Source organism: Aquarana catesbeiana, unplaced genomic scaffold (genome assembly GCF_042186555.1).
Source record: "Aquarana catesbeiana isolate 2022-GZ unplaced genomic scaffold, ASM4218655v1 unanchor86, whole genome shotgun sequence".
Lineage (NCBI taxonomy): Eukaryota > Metazoa > Chordata > Amphibia > Anura > Ranidae > Aquarana > Aquarana catesbeiana.
Genome location: NW_027362746.1, coordinates 900,545 through 913,199, shown reverse-complemented (window position 1 = coordinate 913,199; position 12,655 = coordinate 900,545). Strand labels below are relative to the sequence as shown.

The window sequence follows — 12,655 nt, the reverse complement described above, 5'->3', positions numbered from 1 at the left end:
GTGTGGGTAGGTTTCCTGTAGGCCTCCTTGCCCAAATGCACCCCTTTCCTTGCCTTGCAAGACACAGTCCAAAGCGGGTCATTTGCTATTCGATGCCTTCGTCACCGAATAGCAAATGGTGCAATATGATGCCAGCTAAGGGTGTTAGCGTTGTTGCCAGATACTTAGCAATGTTGTGTGTGACAGAGTTGATTCTCTTTGGGAATCAGTAGTCAAAATGGCTGAACCTTGGCCCTGGATAATGCTGGACCTCCTGAGCGAGTTAAAGCATAAGGCCAGAGACTTTTCGAATGCCGAAGAAAGTCTCCACAGTTGTCGCTAAGCCAGGATATCTTAGGAGCTTTCTTCAAGGACCTGGATGACTTGGGTCTTTGCTTAGGGCCGCTTTGCAAGGCCAAAAAGGGATAGGAGTGCGTTGGCCGGGAATCGAACCCGGGTCAACTGCTTGGAAGGCAGCTATGCTCACCACTATACCACCAACGCAAGGCTGTCCGGGGCCTGTGCCACTATCTCTATCCAATTCGTGTCACACGTGGCGCTGATAAGAACCACGCCCCAGCGCAAGGTCAACTTGCTGCCATACGAATTGACCACTAGAAAGATAAGCTCGAAACATTTCCCCGTTTGTAGAGGGAATGGAAGAGAAGCCAGTCGATATGGTAAAGGTGGGGCCGTGCAGTGCGCATGAATGCCACTGACTGGGCCAAAACGTTGCGATGCCATACGCCCAACGTGGGGCTCGAACCCACGACCCTGAGATTAAGAGTCTCATGCTCTACCGACTGAGCTAGCCGGGCTAAGACGCTGCCTCCCGTGTGGCCTCTTGCTACCAACTGACGCCAAACACTTTTTGCTAACTTTCGGCCCAATTTGTTTTGATAGACGCAATGCGCTTCCAAACACTCCTGCGCTTACTTGCTGTCAGGGAGGTACATCACCGTTGCTGCTGTGGTTTTTGGGCTCCCAACAAAACGCGGTAGGTGCTTCGATTGTGTTTTCTCGCTGTGCAAAACGTGAAGCCGAGCTTTCCCACATCACAGCTGCCAAGGCATTTGACCTTTCAGGCAGAGGCGGCATAGACCAATCCCTCAAGGCAGAAGGACTAACGCAAAGGGCAAAGCGCTGGCTTTGAATGCAAGGAGTCACGGGCTACGACCCACCGGCGGGCCCTTCGATAGCTCAGCTGGTAGAGCGGAGGACTGTAGCGTCAACGTAGTAATCCTTAGGTCGCTGGTTCGATTCCGGCTCGAAGGATGCCCTCTTTTACCCTGCCTCTCTCCCCCTTTAACTAGAAGGCACTCTAGAAGGCACTCTAGAAATGTGCAATTGGGAAGCCTTTTAAGGAACTTTGTTTTTATTATTCATGTCTCCCTCGGCCGGTGCGCCGGCCCTCGGCGTGCAGTCTCTGTGGCGCAATCGGTTAGCGCGTTCGGCTGTTAACCGAAAGGTTGGTGGTTCGAGCCCACCCAGGGACGCTCATGTTTTCTCCATTACCTCAGTGGGGCCCGAAGGCTAAAACAAAGCGTGTCCTTTGGCTCTCTTCAGGTGACCGGCAACTGAGCAGACAAACAAGCGTTCACTGGAGACCCTTGCAAATGTACTAGCCGTTTGTTGAAGAGGTTTACATAGTTGATCGAGCCACTTCTTTGGCTCAGGAAGATAACTGCAGCACTTCTAGTCACACCTTAAGACAATCACCATGTGAATGTGTCGATGTCGATTGTCCAAGAACAGGGGGAGGTGTGAAAATTGTAGAACCGCCCTGTTCAAGTTAGATGATCCCATTGTTGGTGGCAGGAAGCCTGCATAGCTATTGGTGCCTAGATCGGCGTGGCTAAAGGTGACAATTGTTGTCAAATCGCTTGGCTAGCTAGAGCGATGTTCAAAATGGGCAGTGCAGATAGTGCCGATGTACAAGCTTCCGTCCCAGTGTATTGCTGGACTTGAAGTACACAGCGATGCAATTGTTGTTAAAGATCCTCCGGAGTTTTTCTGACACTCCAGTGGCTTACGGGGGTGACTATATTTCTCCAAATGTTCTGCTTCTCCCCAGTTTGTTTTCGTGACCTTGTGGATGTTTAGCCAAGACCCAGTCTGGCTAGCCACAAGCTTTCAAAGCACACCTGAGAGGGTCTGTAGACTCTTTTTGTTGTTACCGCGTCAGCCCGATATTGCAGAGTCCTAAGAAGCCCCAGCTTGGGTTCCAGTGGGTGGTGTGAGCCAAAAAGCAGATAGCGGTGTGTGTGGGTAGGTTTCCTGTAGGCCTCCTTGCCCAAATGCACCCCTTTCCTTGCCTTGCAAGACACAGTCCAAAGCGGGTCATTTGCTATTCGATGCCTTCGTCACCGAATAGCAAATGGTGCAATATGATGCCAGCTAAGGGTGTTAGCGTTGTTGCCAGATACTTAGCAATGTTGTGTGTGACAGAGTTGATTCTCTTTGGGAATCAGTAGTCAAAATGGCTGAACCTTGGCCCTGGATAATGCTGGACCTCCTGAGCGAGTTAAAGCATAAGGCCAGAGACTTTTCGAATGCCGAAGAAAGTCTCCACAGTTGTCGCTAAGCCAGGATATCTTAGGAGCTTTCTTCAAGGACCTGGATGACTTGGGTCTTTGCTTAGGGCCGCTTTGCAAGGCCAAAAAGGGATAGGAGTGCGTTGGCCGGGAATCGAACCCGGGTCAACTGCTTGGAAGGCAGCTATGCTCACCACTATACCACCAACGCAAGGCTGTCCGGGGCCTGTGCCACTATCTCTATCCAATTCGTGTCACACGTGGCGCTGATAAGAACCACGCCCCAGCGCAAGGTCAACTTGCTGCCATACGAATTGACCACTAGAAAGATAAGCTCGAAACATTTCCCCGTTTGTAGAGGGAATGGAAGAGAAGCCAGTCGATATGGTAAAGGTGGGGCCGTGCAGTGCGCATGAATGCCACTGACTGGGCCAAAACGTTGCGATGCCATACGCCCAACGTGGGGCTCGAACCCACGACCCTGAGATTAAGAGTCTCATGCTCTACCGACTGAGCTAGCCGGGCTAAGACGCTGCTTCCCGTGTGGCCTCTTGCTACCAACTGACGCCAAACACTTTTTGCTAACTTTCGGCCCAATTTGTTTTGATAGACGCAATGCGCTTCCAAACACTCCTGCGCTTACTTGCTGTCAGGGAGGTACATCACCGTTGCTGCTGTGGTTTTTGGGCTCCCAACAAAACGCGGTAGGTGCTTCGATTGTGTTTTCTCGCTGTGCAAAACGTGAAGCCGAGCTTTCCCACATCACAGCTGCCAAGGCATTTGACCTTTCAGGCAGAGGCGGCATAGACCAATCCCTCAAGGCAGAAGGACTAACGCAAAGGGCAAAGCGCTGGCTTTGAATGCAAGGAGTCACGGGCTACGACCCACCGGCGGGCCCTTCGATAGCTCAGCTGGTAGAGCGGAGGACTGTAGCGTCAACGTAGTAATCCTTAGGTCGCTGGTTCGATTCCGGCTCGAAGGATGCCCTCTTTTACCCTGCCTCTCTCCCCCTTTAACTAGAAGGCACTCTAGAAGGCACTCTAGAAATGTGCAATTGGGAAGCCTTTTAAGGAACTTTGTTTTTATTATTCATGTCTCCCTCGGCCGGTGCGCCGGCCCTCAGCGTGCAGTCTCTGTGGCGCAATCGGTTAGCGCGTTCGGCTGTTAACCGAAAGGTTGGTGGTTCGAGCCCACCCAGGGACGCTCATGTTTTCTCCATTACCTCAGTGGGGCCCGAAGGCTAAAACAAAGCGTGTCCTTTGGCTCTCTTCAGGTGACCGGCAACTGAGCAGACAAACAAGCGTTCACTGGAGACCCTTGCAAATGTACTAGCCGTTTGTTGAAGAGGTTTACATAGTTGATCGAGCCACTTCTTTGGCTCAGGAAGATAACTGCAGCACTTCTAGTCACACCTTAAGACAATCACCATGTGAATGTGTCGATGTTGATTGTCCAAGAACAGGGGGAGGTGTGAAAATTGTAGAACCGCCCTGTTCAAGTTAGATGATCCCATTGTTGGTGGCAGGAAGCCTGCATAGCTATTGGTGCCTAGATCGGCGTGGCTAAAGGTGACAATTGTTGTCAAATCGCTTGGCTAGCTAGAGCGATGTTCAAAATGGGCAGTGCAGATAGTGCCGATGTACAAGCTTCCGTCCCAGTGTATTGCTGGACTTGAAGTACACAGCGATGCAATTGTTGTTAAAGATCCTCCGGAGTTTTTCTGACACTCCAGTGGCTTACGGGGGTGACTATATTTCTCCAAATGTTCTGCTTCTCCCCAGTTTGTTTTCGTGACCTTGTGGATGTTTAGCCAAGACCCAGTCTGGCTAGCCACAAGCTTTCAAAGCACACCTGAGAGGGTCTGTAGACTCTTTTTGTTGTTACCGCGTCAGCCCGATATTGCAGAGTCCTAAGAAGCCCCAGCTTGGGTTCCAGTGGGTGGTGTGAGCCAAAAAGCAGATAGCGGTGTGTGTGGGTAGGTTTCCTGTAGGCCTCCTTGCCCAAATGCACCCCTTTCCTTGCCTTGCAAGACACAGTCCAAAGCGGGTCATTTGCTATTCGATGCCTTCGTCACCGAATAGCAAATGGTGCAATATGATGCCAGCTAAGGGTGTTAGCGTTGTTGCCAGATACTTAGCAATGTTGTGTGTGACAGAGTTGATTCTCTTTGGGAATCAGTAGTCAAAATGGCTGAACCTTGGCCCTGGATAATGCTGGACCTCCTGAGCGAGTTAAAGCATAAGGCCAGAGACTTTTCGAATGCCGAAGAAAGTCTCCACAGTTGTCGCTAAGCCAGGATATCTTAGGAGCTTTCTTCAAGGACCTGGATGACTTGGGTCTTTGCTTAGGGCCGCTTTGCAAGGCCAAAAAGGGATAGGAGTGCGTTGGCCGGGAATCGAACCTGGGTCAACTGCTTGGAAGGCAGCTATGCTCACCACTATACCACCAACGCAAGGCTGTCCCGGGCCTGTGCCACTATCTCTATCCAATTCGTGTCACACGTGGCGCTGATAAGAACCACGCCCCAGCGCAAGGTCAACTTGCTGCCATACGAATTGACCACTAGAAAGATAAGCTCGAAACATTTCCCCGTTTGTAGAGGGAATGGAAGAGAAGCCAGTCGATATGGTAAAGGTGGGGCCGTGCAGTGCGCATGAATGCCACTGACTGGGCCAAAACGTTGCGATGCCATACGCCCAACGTGGGGCTCGAACCCACGACCCTGAGATTAAGAGTCTCATGCTCTACCGACTGAGCTAGCCGGGCTAAGACGCTGCCTCCCGTGTGGCCTCTTGCTACCAACTGACGCCAAACACTTTTTGCTAACTTTCGGCCCAATTTGTTTTGATAGACGCAATGCGCTTCCAAACACTCCTGCGCTTACTTGCTGTCAGGGAGGTACATCACCGTTGCTGCTGTGGTTTTTGGGCTCCCAACAAAACGCGGTAGGTGCTTCGATTGTGTTTTCTCGCTGTGCAAAACGTGAAGCCGAGCTTTCCCACATCACAGCTGCCAAGGCATTTGACCTTTCAGGCAGAGGCGGCATAGACCAATCCCTCAAGGCAGAAGGACTAACGCAAAGGGCAAAGCGCTGGCTTTGAATGCAAGGAGTCACGGGCTACGACCCACCGGCGGCCCCTTCGATAGCTCAGCTGGTAGAGCGGAGGACTGTAGCGTCAACGTAGTAATCCTTAGGTCGCTGGTTCGATTCCGGCTCGAAGGATGCCCTCTTTTACCCTGCCTCTCTCCCCCTTTAACTAGAAGGCACTCTAGAAGGCACTCTAGAAATGTGCAATTGGGAAGCCTTTTAAGGAACTTTGTTTTTATTATTCATGTCTCCCTCGGCCGGTGCGCCGGCCCTCGGCATGCAGTCTCTGTGGCGCAATCGGTTAGCGCGTTCGGCTGTTAACCGAAAGGTTGGTGGTTCGAGCCCACCCAGGGACGCTCATGTTTTCTCCATTACCTCAGTGGGGCCCGAAGGCTAAAACAAAGCGTGTCCTTTGGCTCTCTTCAGGTGACCGGCAACTGAGCAGACAAACAAGCGTTCACTGGAGACCCTTGCAAATGTACTAGCCGTTTGTTGAAGAGGTTTACATAGTTGATCGAGCCACTTCTTTGGCTCAGGAAGATAACTGCAGCACTTCTAGTCACACCTTAAGACAATCACCATGTGAATGTGTCGATGTTGATTGTCCAAGAACAGGGGGAGGTGTGAAAATTGTAGAACCGCCCTGTTCAAGTTAGATGATCCCATTCTTGGTGGCAGGAAGCCTGCATAGCTATTGGTGCCTAGATCGGCGTGGCTAAAGGTGACAATTGTTGTCAAATCGCTTGGCTAGCTAGAGCGATGTTCAAAATGGGCAGTGCAGATAGTGCCGATGTACAAGCTTCCGTCCCAGTGTATTGCTGGACTTGAAGTACACAGCGATGCAATTGTTGTTAAAGATCCTCCGGAGTTTTTCTGACACTCCAGTGGCTTACGGGGGTGACTATATTTCTCCAAATGTTCTGCTTCTCCCCAGTTTGTTTTCGTGACCTTGTGGATGTTTAGCCAAGACCCAGTCTGGCTAGCCACAAGCTTTCAAAGCACACCTGAGAGGGTCTGTAGACTCTTTTTGTTGTTACCGCGTCAGCCCGATATTGCAGAGTCCTAAGAAGCCCCAGCTTGGGTTCCAGTGGGTGGTGTGAGCCAAAAAGCAGATAGCGGTGTGTGTGGGTAGGTTTCCTGTAGGCCTCCTTGCCCAAATGCACCCCTTTCCTTGCCTTGCAAGACACAGTCCAAAGCGGGTCATTTGCTATTCGATGCCTTCGTCACCGAATAGCAAATGGTGCAATATGATGCCAGCTAAGGGTGTTAGCGTTGTTGCCAGATACTTAGCAATGTTGTGTGTGACAGAGTTGATTCTCTTTGGGAATCAGTAGTCAAAATGGCTGAACCTTGGCCCTGGATAATGCTGGACCTCCTGAGCGAGTTAAAGCATAAGGCCAGAGACTTTTCGAATGCCGAAGAAAGTCTCCACAGTTGTCGCTAAGCCAGGATATCTTAGGAGCTTTCTTCAAGGACCTGGATGACTTGGGTCTTTGCTTAGGGCCGCTTTGCAAGGCCAAAAAGGGATAGGAGTGCGTTGGCCGGGAATCGAACCCGGGTCAACTGCTTGGAAGGCAGCTATGCTCACCACTATACCACCAACGCAAGGCTGTCCGGGGCCTGTGCCACTATCTCTATCCAATTCGTGTCACACGTGGCGCTGATAAGAACCACGCCCCAGCGCAAGGTCAACTTGCTGCCATACGAATTGACCACTAGAAAGATAAGCTCGAAACATTTCCCCGTTTGTAGAGGGAATGGAAGAGAAGCCAGTCGATATGGTAAAGGTGGGGCCGTGCAGTGCGCATGAATGCCACTGACTGGGCCAAAACGTTGCGATGCCATACGCCCAACGTGGGGCTCGAACCCACGACCCTGAGATTAAGAGTCTCATGCTCTACCGACTGAGCTAGCCGGGCTAAGACGCTGCCTCCCGTGTGGCCTCTTGCTACCAACTGACGCCAAACACTTTTTGCTAACTTTCGGCCCAATTTGTTTTGATAGACGCAATGCGCTTCCAAACACTCCTGCGCTTACTTGCTGTCAGGGAGGTACATCACCGTTGCTGCTGTGGTTTTTGGGCTCCCAACAAAACGCGGTAGGTGCTTCGATTGTGTTTTCTCGCTGTGCAAAACGTGAAGCCGAGCTTTCCCACATCACAGCTGCCAAGGCATTTGACCTTTCAGGCAGAGGCGGCATAGACCAATCCCTCAAGGCAGAAGGACTAACGCAAAGGGCAAAGCGCTGGCTTTGAATGCAAGGAGTCACGGGCTACGACCCACCGGCGGGCCCTTCGATAGCTCAGCTGGTAGAGCGGAGGACTGTAGCGTCAACGTAGTAATCCTTAGGTCGCTGGTTCGATTCCGGCTCGAAGGATGCCCTCTTTTACCCTGCCTCTCTCCCCCTTTAACTAGAAGGCACTCTAGAAGGCACTCTAGAAATGTGCAATTGGGAAGCCTTTTAAGGAACTTTGTTTTTATTATTCATGTCTCCCTCGGCCGGTGCGCCGGCCCTCGGCGTGCAGTCTCTGTGGCGCAATCGGTTAGCGCGTTCGGCTGTTAACCGAAAGGTTGGTGGTTCGAGCCCACCCAGGGACGCTCATGTTTTCTCCATTACCTCAGTGGGGCCCGAAGGCTAAAACAAAGCGTGTCCTTTGGCTCTCTTCAGGTGACCGGCAACTGAGCAGACAAACAAGCGTTCACTGGAGACCCTTGCAAATGTACTAGCCGTTTGTTGAAGAGGTTTACATAGTTGATCGAGCCACTTCTTTGGCTCAGGAAGATAACTGCAGCACTTCTAGTCACACCTTAAGACAATCACCATGTGAATGTGTCGATGTTGATTGTCCAAGAACAGGGGGAGGTGTGAAAATTGTAGAACCGCCCTGTTCAAGTTAGATGATCCCATTCTTGGTGGCAGGAAGCCTGCATAGCTATTGGTGCCTAGATCGGCGTGGCTAAAGGTGACAATTGTTGTCAAATCGCTTGGCTAGCTAGAGCGATGTTCAAAATGGGCAGTGCAGATAGTGCCGATGTACAAGCTTCCGTCCCAGTGTATTGCTGGACTTGAAGTACACAGCGATGCAATTGTTGTTAAAGATCCTCCGGAGTTTTTCTGACACTCCAGTGGCTTACGGGGGTGACTATATTTCTCCAAATGTTCTGCTTCTCCCCAGTTTGTTTTCGTGACCTTGTGGATGTTTAGCCAAGACCCAGTCTGGCTAGCCACAAGCTTTCAAAGCACACCTGAGAGGGTCTGTAGACTCTTTTTGTTGTTACCGCGTCAGCCCGATATTGCAGAGTCCTAAGAAGCCCCAGCTTGGGTTCCAGTGGGTGGTGTGAGCCAAAAAGCAGATAGCGGTGTGTGTGGGTAGGTTTCCTGTAGGCCTCCTTGCCCAAATGCACCCCTTTCCTTGCCTTGCAAGACACAGTCCAAAGCGGGTCATTTGCTATTCGATGCCTTCGTCACCGAATAGCAAATGGTGCAATATGATGCCAGCTAAGGGTGTTAGCGTTGTTGCCAGATACTTAGCAATGTTGTGTGTGACAGAGTTGATTCTCTTTGGGAATCAGTAGTCAAAATGGCTGAACCTTGGCCCTGGATAATGCTGGACCTCCTGAGCGAGTTAAAGCATAAGGCCAGAGACTTTTCGAATGCCGAAGAAAGTCTCCACAGTTGTCGCTAAGCCAGGATATCTTAGGAGCTTTCTTCAAGGACCTGGATGACTTGGGTCTTTGCTTAGGGCCGCTTTGCAAGGCCAAAAAGGGATAGGAGTGCGTTGGCCGGGAATCGAACCCGGGTCAACTGCTTGGAAGGCAGCTATGCTCACCACTATACCACCAACGCAAGGCTGTCCGGGGCCTGTGCCACTATCTCTATCCAATTCGTGTCACACGTGGCGCTGATAAGAACCACGCCCCAGCGCAAGGTCAACTTGCTGCCATACGAATTGACCACTAGAAAGATAAGCTCGAAACATTTCCCCGTTTGTAGAGGGAATGGAAGAGAAGCCAGTCGATATGGTAAAGGTGGGGCCGTGCAGTGCGCATGAATGCCACTGACTGGGCCAAAACGTTGCGATGCCATACGCCCAACGTGGGGCTCGAACCCACGACCCTGAGATTAAGAGTCTCATGCTCTACCGACTGAGCTAGCCGGGCTAAGACGCTGCCTCCCGTGTGGCCTCTTGCTACCAACTGACGCCAAACACTTTTTGCTAACTTTCGGCCCAATTTGTTTTGATAGACGCAATGCGCTTCCAAACACTCCTGCGCTTACTTGCTGTCAGGGAGGTACATCACCGTTGCTGCTGTGGTTTTTGGGCTCCCAACAAAACGCGGTAGGTGCTTCGATTGTGTTTTCTCGCTGTGCAAAACGTGAAGCCGAGCTTTCCCACATCACAGCTGCCAAGGCATTTGACCTTTCAGGCAGAGGCGGCATAGACCAATCCCTCAAGGCAGAAGGACTAACGCAAAGGGCAAAGCGCTGGCTTTGAATGCAAGGAGTCACGGGCTACGACCCACCGGCGGGCCCTTCGATAGCTCAGCTGGTAGAGCGGAGGACTGTAGCGTCAACGTAGTAATCCTTAGGTCGCTGGTTCGATTCCGGCTCGAAGGATGCCCTCTTTTACCCTGCCTCTCTCCCCCTTTAACTAGAAGGCACTCTAGAAGGCACTCTAGAAATGTGCAATTGGGAAGCCTTTTAAGGAACTTTGTTTTTATTATTCATGTCTCCCTCGGCCGGTGCGCCGGCCCTCGGCGTGCAGTCTCTGTGGCGCAATCGGTTAGCGCGTTCGGCTGTTAACCGAAAGGTTGGTGGTTCGAGCCCACCCAGGGACGCTCATGTTTTCTCCATTACCTCAGTGGGGCCCGAAGGCTAAAACAAAGCGTGTCCTTTGGCTCTCTTCAGGTGACCGGCAACTGAGCAGACAAACAAGCGTTCACTGGAGACCCTTGCAAATGTACTAGCCGTTTGTTGAAGAGGTTTACATAGTTGATCGAGCCACTTCTTTGGCTCAGGAAGATAACTGCAGCACTTCTAGTCACACCTTAAGACAATCACCATGTGAATGTGTCGATGTTGATTGTCCAAGAACAGGGGGAGGTGTGAAAATTGTAGAACCGCCCTGTTCAAGTTAGATGATCCCATTCTTGGTGGCAGGAAGCCTGCATAGCTATTGGTGCCTAGATCGGCGTGGCTAAAGGTGACAATTGTTGTCAAATCGCTTGGCTAGCTAGAGCGATGTTCAAAATGGGCAGTGCAGATAGTGCCGATGTACAAGCTTCCGTCCCAGTGTATTGCTGGACTTGAAGTACACAGCGATGCAATTGTTGTTAAAGATCCTCCGGAGTTTTTCTGACACTCCAGTGGCTTACGGGGGTGACTATATTTCTCCAAATGTTCTGCTTCTCCCCAGTTTGTTTTCGTGACCTTGTGGATGTTTAGCCAAGACCCAGTCTGGCTAGCCACAAGCTTTCAAAGCACACCTGAGAGGGTCTGTAGACTCTTTTTGTTGTTACCGCGTCAGCCCGATATTGCAGAGTCCTAAGAAGCCCCAGCTTGGGTTCCAGTGGGTGGTGTGAGCCAAAAAGCAGATAGCGGTGTGTGTGGGTAGGTTTCCTGTAGGCCTCCTTGCCCAAATGCACCCCTTTCCTTGCCTTGCAAGACACAGTCCAAAGCGGGTCATTTGCTATTCGATGCCTTCGTCACCGAATAGCAAATGGTGCAATATGATGCCAGCTAAGGGTGTTAGCGTTGTTGCCAGATACTTAGCAATGTTGTGTGTGACAGAGTTGATTCTCTTTGGGAATCAGTAGTCAAAATGGCTGAACCTTGGCCCTGGATAATGCTGGACCTCCTGAGCGAGTTAAAGCATAAGGCCAGAGACTTTTCGAATGCCGAAGAAAGTCTCCACAGTTGTCGCTAAGCCAGGATATCTTAGGAGCTTTCTTCAAGGACCTGGATGACTTGGGTCTTTGCTTAGGGCCGCTTTGCAAGGCCAAAAAGGGATAGGAGTGCGTTGGCCGGGAATCGAACCCGGGTCAACTGCTTGGAAGGCAGCTATGCTCACCACTATACCACCAACGCAAGGCTGTCCGGGGCCTGTGCCACTATCTCTATCCAATTCGTGTCACACGTGGCGCTGATAAGAACCACGCCCCAGCGCAAGGTCAACTTGCTGCCATACGAATTGACCACTAGAAAGATAAGCTCGAAACATTTCCCCGTTTGTAGAGGGAATGGAAGAGAAGCCAGTCGATATGGTAAAGGTGGGGCCGTGCAGTGCGCATGAATGCCACTGACTGGGCCAAAACGTTGCGATGCCATACGCCCAACGTGGGGCTCGAACCCACGACCCTGAGATTAAGAGTCTCATGCTCTACCGACTGAGCTAGCCGGGCTAAGACGCTGCCTCCCGTGTGGCCTCTTGCTACCAACTGACGCCAAACACTTTTTGCTAACTTTCGGCCCAATTTGTTTTGATAGACGCAATGCGCTTCCAAACACTCCTGCGCTTACTTGCTGTCAGGGAGGTACATCACCGTTGCTGCTGTGGTTTTTGGGCTCCCAACAAAACGCGGTAGGTGCTTCGATTGTGTTTTCTCGCTGTGCAAAACGTGAAGCCGAGCTTTCCCACATCACAGCTGCCAAGGCATTTGACCTTTCAGGCAGAGGCGGCATAGACCAATCCCTCAAGGCAGAAGGACTAACGCAAAGGGCAAAGCGCTGGCTTTGAATGCAAGGAGTCACGGGCTACGACCCACCGGCGGGCCCTTCGATAGCTCAGCTGGTAGAGCGGAGGACTGTAGCGTCAACGTAGTAATCCTTAGGTCGCTGGTTCGATTCCGGCTCGAAGGATGCCCTCTTTTACCCTGCCTCTCTCCCCCTTTAACTAGAAGGCACTCTAGAAGGCACTCTAGAAATGTGCAATTGGGAAGCCTTTTAAGGAACTTTGTTTTTATTATTCATGTCTCCCTCGGCCGGTGCGCCGGCCCTCGGCGTGCAGTCTCTGTGGCGCAATCGGTTAGCGCGTTCGGCTGTTAACCGAAAGGTT

General features: G+C 51.4%; 11 non-coding genes across 11 annotated transcripts; all 11 read right to left on the bottom strand.

Moving 5' to 3' along the window:
- Positions 1 to 411: 411 nt before the first annotated feature.
- Positions 412 to 483, bottom strand: TRNAG-UCC (transfer RNA glycine (anticodon UCC)). Its single transcript has one exon. It is a non-coding gene; the product is annotated as a tRNA-Gly (tRNA).
- A 241-nt stretch (positions 484 to 724) lies between these two features.
- On the bottom strand, positions 725 to 797 carry TRNAK-CUU (transfer RNA lysine (anticodon CUU)). Its single transcript has one exon. It is a non-coding gene; the product is annotated as a tRNA-Lys (tRNA).
- A 1,855-nt stretch (positions 798 to 2,652) lies between these two features.
- Positions 2,653 to 2,724, bottom strand: TRNAG-UCC (transfer RNA glycine (anticodon UCC)). Its single transcript has one exon. It is a non-coding gene; the product is annotated as a tRNA-Gly (tRNA).
- A 241-nt stretch (positions 2,725 to 2,965) lies between these two features.
- Positions 2,966 to 3,038, bottom strand: TRNAK-CUU (transfer RNA lysine (anticodon CUU)). Its single transcript has one exon. It is a non-coding gene; the product is annotated as a tRNA-Lys (tRNA).
- A 2,168-nt stretch (positions 3,039 to 5,206) lies between these two features.
- On the bottom strand, positions 5,207 to 5,279 carry TRNAK-CUU (transfer RNA lysine (anticodon CUU)). Its single transcript has one exon. It is a non-coding gene; the product is annotated as a tRNA-Lys (tRNA).
- Positions 5,280 to 7,134: 1,855 nt separating this feature from the next.
- TRNAG-UCC (transfer RNA glycine (anticodon UCC)) lies at positions 7,135 to 7,206 on the bottom strand. The gene has a single exon. It is a non-coding gene; the product is annotated as a tRNA-Gly (tRNA).
- Positions 7,207 to 7,447: 241 nt separating this feature from the next.
- TRNAK-CUU (transfer RNA lysine (anticodon CUU)) lies at positions 7,448 to 7,520 on the bottom strand. Its single transcript has one exon. It is a non-coding gene; the product is annotated as a tRNA-Lys (tRNA).
- A 1,855-nt stretch (positions 7,521 to 9,375) lies between these two features.
- Positions 9,376 to 9,447, bottom strand: TRNAG-UCC (transfer RNA glycine (anticodon UCC)). Its single transcript has one exon. It is a non-coding gene; the product is annotated as a tRNA-Gly (tRNA).
- A 241-nt stretch (positions 9,448 to 9,688) lies between these two features.
- On the bottom strand, positions 9,689 to 9,761 carry TRNAK-CUU (transfer RNA lysine (anticodon CUU)). The gene has a single exon. It is a non-coding gene; the product is annotated as a tRNA-Lys (tRNA).
- A 1,855-nt stretch (positions 9,762 to 11,616) lies between these two features.
- Positions 11,617 to 11,688, bottom strand: TRNAG-UCC (transfer RNA glycine (anticodon UCC)). Its single transcript has one exon. It is a non-coding gene; the product is annotated as a tRNA-Gly (tRNA).
- A 241-nt stretch (positions 11,689 to 11,929) lies between these two features.
- Positions 11,930 to 12,002, bottom strand: TRNAK-CUU (transfer RNA lysine (anticodon CUU)). Its single transcript has one exon. It is a non-coding gene; the product is annotated as a tRNA-Lys (tRNA).
- Positions 12,003 to 12,655: the final 653 nt, after the last annotated feature.